The following is a 4958-nucleotide window of genomic DNA, read 5'->3' on the forward strand; positions in this document are numbered from 1 at the left end:
AATAATCAAACGAAATGGATCTGTGAAAGAACAATATTAAAATCACTCATTACATTAAATATGTGCCCCGTCTTTGGATCCTTTGTTGTTGTTTCGGTCTTGTGTCATGTGCTCGGTGCTCCTGTTAATTGTGTGATTGTCTTCACCTGCGTCTAGTTCATTTAGTGATTGCTCGTGTATTTAAGTCCTGTGTGTTTCTATTCAGTTTGTCCGATCGTCGAGGTTGATACGTGTGGTTTGCCTGCTGCATATTATTCTTTTGTCTGTTTAAAGAGGATTAAAACTGTTGAAGTTCATTTATTTTCATCATGTTTCTGGAAGCTTTATAATTCTAAGATATGCATGTCATTCATCAGCTTTTTATAGCTAATTAAAAACCTCTCTAATGTTATCCATCATGTAAATAATCCCAGGCGTCTCTGGAGGTTGCTCATGGAGGGTTTCTACATTTCTACAGCCATCAAAGCCACCAGACAGACTGACGGTCCCTCGTTCTGCTCGGTGAGAGATGGATCACTGCTGATGTGTATTTGTCTTTCCTCATCAAAGCTTCACCCTGAACAAATGAAACTCAATTACAGAAGCTTTCATCTACTTCCTTTCCGCAAACTCAGCAGTATCAGGTACTCAGATCCCACTCACCTGACGGAGAGCGATGCTTCATGGGATGATTTGGGTAGGCAAAAATTAAATAAAACTAAGTCTGTTATTTATCTATTTGAATATATATCTCAGTATAGCAAAGTCATGCTGCAGAAGCGGGTGTGAGCAGCGCTATGAGCCGATCTCTTGTGTAAACTAATGTTTCATTAACACAGCAAAGCACTATGCTAACGACCTCTTGAGAAGCAAAACAACTGACTTTAAAGGAGATGAGCCATTTAGTACACAATACACTCTCTAACTAATAAACATCACAATATCACACTCCTTCCCCGCTGGGCACTTACCAGCCCTGCCTCAGAAACACCATCCAAAAGAGCAGATCTGATGTAACACAACCAATCTGTAAGATGTACGAGGGCTGTCTGTCTAAATTTCACAGAATAGCTAAAATAGAAAGTTTGCTGGCTTCATTTAAGCACCGGTGTACCTCAGGGCTCAGTGCTTGGCCCTCTCCTCTTCCTGATCTACACAAAATACCCAAATTAGCCCAATCGTTCAGGTTTTCCTATTACTTCTATGGCATTGACACACTCTTCCTGTCTCGCCAGTTGGATGACCCCATAATACATGAAAGTTCTAGTGAAGGATGAGCACCATCACACAGCTTACTTTAACAATACTGACGTAGATAATGACAGTAAGCACCTACAGACATAGATTTTTTTAAAGAAATACTTATTTATAAGAATAATGACAGTAAAGACTTATTACAAAAGAAAATAAACGTACAAACAGATGTGTTTTAGCCCTTCTTTGCTGAATTATACCCATCTGTACGACTTCGGAAACGCTATAAACGTCGTAGCACTTCTCAGAATTCTTAATTAGAAGTCACTTTGGATAAAATCCTCTCCTGAGTGAATGAACTAAATTGAAATGTTTCTGACGGCCACAGATTGAAACCACACCTATGCAAACTGCCCCACCCTTATGATTGCTTGCAATGAATATGCATTAAAACGCAGTTTGCTAAAGCATTCTTATAGGCTTTTGTGTAGCAGAGCTAAAGCTATTGCGGTATCTGTCACTGATGCTCGGTCAATGAGGCTTTGTTTTGATTGTGACTGTTTTGTCACCGCCCAGGTCGCACAGGAAAAGAAGGGAACTAATCCTAGAGAACTGAGACCTCTTGTCCAAATACCTCCAAAGCTGCAAATCATTTTATTACGCAATATTATAAAAGTGGCCAGTGCAATGTTCTGGAATAATGAGGTCAATAGAAACCTCCACCCTTAAGGTGCATTAGTAAAGTTGAAGTTAGCAAGAACAAGTCAATACTGTGATGATATACAAAGCACAGATCATAAAGAAGTTATCTTAGCAAATTCACTTGAGTAAACTAATGAACATAAACTCCTGTTCATGTGGAAATCATTTTATCGACAAAATCTCATCAAGCAACAATGTGACCACACCTTCAGAAAAAAGTGGAAAGACCCCTTCGAGACACAATCCGTTATAAATCAAGGCAACAGAGCAGGTCAGGCAAAAATAACTCTTGAGGAAACATGCGTGGCTTTACTAGTCCAGAACAATGGGACGAGAGGGCGGCTCGAGAAACAGCTCCGTTCCGGAGGTCAGCGGCGGCCGAAGAGGGAAACCACCGATGACCCCCAAGGAGCTCGTGGAAGACTCGTGGCGTCCGGCCCTGGTTCATGCCTCCCGCACCTCCACCAGGGTGAAGAGGGGCCCTAGAGCACAGGATAGGGGTCACGGGGCCAGAGACGAGGGAAAGGTTCCTGTCCAGGGAAATCCTGTCTTTCATCCGCATCACGTCGTGCTTCGGGACCCTCACTGTGTCTTCGGGCCCCTTAGAGACCGTTAGCTCAAAAGTGCAGATTGTCTGACAAAGTAAGCCACACTTCCTTAACGCTTTATGATCGAACCCGAGGTCACAGAAGACGTACGCCAGGAGCCGCGAGGTTTCCGAACTGCAGAATCAGGCCAAAGATCATCAGCACCTTCAGTGTACACTTTCAAGAAGGTGCCGTGAAAAGAAAGCCTTGCACTGCACAAAAGGTTCTCTGTGGTAGAAAACAGATCTTTTTAAAGTGCACCTATTATATTTTGGATCGAGGAGTCCCAAAGCACCGGTGGAGATGCGTGCAAGTGAAAGAAATTTATAATATGCATTTATTTTCAGCTTATTTGTTGGACTCTTTCTTTACACACGGTGCACTTTCAGATATGACACTTTGCAGGATGTTTTTTATTCACTTAGACCTGTGTTCACAAATCCATAATAAGACCACTTTAAGGTTCTTGGAGGAACCCAAAATGGTTCTTCTACGACATCTTTTAGAAGCAGCATCTTCAGACACCTGAGGTTCATTCTGCCTGAGAATCCAGACTAAAGACTGAATGTATGTCACAGAGGCACGTCGGCGGTATGCATGATGCGATCGCACCGGATCTATGGGTGTGAGACCAGGAGACTCATCCTCCCTGAAGCACAAAGCCTCCCTTCATGAGCGCCTCTATTCTCTCCATTGTGAGCGCTGCTTTTAGGGCCGTCTCAAGCTCTCTCGCTCTCTCTCTCTCTCTCAGGCTTGTCTCTGGAGCTAAATGACTTCCCTGTCATCAGCTGAAGACACAGCCGGTTCAGCTGCAGGCTTTCAGCGGAGCTGAGCGGATCACAGAGGCTCACAGAGACGCGTCTTAAATGGTATGCAGTAAATTAAATGAGGCTGAGCAACGTTATGTGGCCTTAATGGGAAAACATGACCTATCTGTCAGAACTAGAATGACACATTGTCTAAAAGCAGCGACACACTGAATATATCTGTGTGTGTGTGTGTGTGTGTGTGTGTGTGTGTGTGTGTGTGCGCGTCTACCTGGTGTTTCCTACATTATGGGGCCCAAATGTGCAAAAAATTTAATAATACCAGTTAATTTTGAACTTGTTGGGGAGTTTTTAAGTCCCTACGAGGAAGCAAGCTTTAGGTGTAGGGTTAGTCATGAAAGAAGACCTGGCAACACTGGGGTATGTTTCATTCACATAATGTGTGTGTGGGAGTGTGTGAGAGTGTATGTGAGTGTGTGTGTGTGTGAGAGTGTATGTGAGTGTGTGTGTGTGTGAGAGTGTGTGTGTGTGTGTGAGTGAGAGAGAGCGTGTGTGTGTGTGTGTGTGTGTGTGTGTGTGTGTGCGTGTGAGTGTGTATGTGTGTATGTGAGAGTGTGTGTGCATGTGTGTGTGTGTGTGTGTGCATGAGTGTGTGTGTGTGTGTGTGTGTGTGTGTGAGACTGTGTATGAGTGTGTGTGTGTGTGGTTTGTGGTCAGTTCATCTTCTGCATCCGTTCTCACTGTTTCTGACCAATGTTTGAGGAAACAGGTAAATGGTTTCTGAACCTCAGAAGTAGATTCGTGTATCACACGTTCACGCTCATATTTGATTCCTGTTTGGTCAGCACTGAAAATGAAAAAAGAACTTGACCAATGTTGCAAAGTCTGTCCAGATTAAATATTTTACAGGACCTTAAACAGCAAATATGAGAAATATGAGACAATCTCAAATATGTCTTCTGGATCTGTCTGTCTGTACTCGTATGACAAATCAAACAACAATTCTGCCCGTTATAACCTTTTTAATTGTAGCATTATTTTAAGGCCTTCCCATTTGTCTGAAATGAAGCAGAAGTTCAGATATCACCTGATAAAAACACTGTTTGTCTGGAAGCTTCTCTCCTGACAGCTACTGGAAGAAACTAAAGACTTCTTCATTATTAGATTTGCTTTGATTTGAATAGGTCTCCTTAAAAGTATGAATGCATTTAATGCCTTTTCCCCGATCTGTTTGCTGTCAGAAACAAGTACATCATTAATCCTGCTTTAATAATCAGTGTCTTCATGCTAATGATAATCCAATTCCACCATAATAACAAAATAAATAAAGTGTTGAAAGCTGAGGTTTGAGCTGCAGCCTGTTCTTTACATTTCCTTCCGCTTCAGCTTTTTTCATTTCACTTTAATCAGAAACTATCAAATAAACAAACATGCAAGCCGAGCCCCGATGAGACAAACACACATTACTTTCCAAAAAAAAGTAACACCATTAGTTACTTTTTTAGGGAGTAACACAATATTTTAACACATTATTAACTTTTATATAAGATTATTAACTAGTTAACCTTTTTTTTACATTGTTCAGAGTATTTTAAATAATTAATTTTTTGGAGGACATCAGGATTCAATTCAAATAATAGGAATTAAAATAAAATGTACTATAATGCAAGATTTTCATAATATTTAATAGACTAGATAAAATAATTTTTTCCCTATTCATTTGTTGTCT

The sequence above is a fragment of the Puntigrus tetrazona genome, chromosome 10 (genome assembly GCF_018831695.1).
Source record: "Puntigrus tetrazona isolate hp1 chromosome 10, ASM1883169v1, whole genome shotgun sequence".
Classification (NCBI taxonomy): domain Eukaryota; kingdom Metazoa; phylum Chordata; class Actinopteri; order Cypriniformes; family Cyprinidae; genus Puntigrus; species Puntigrus tetrazona.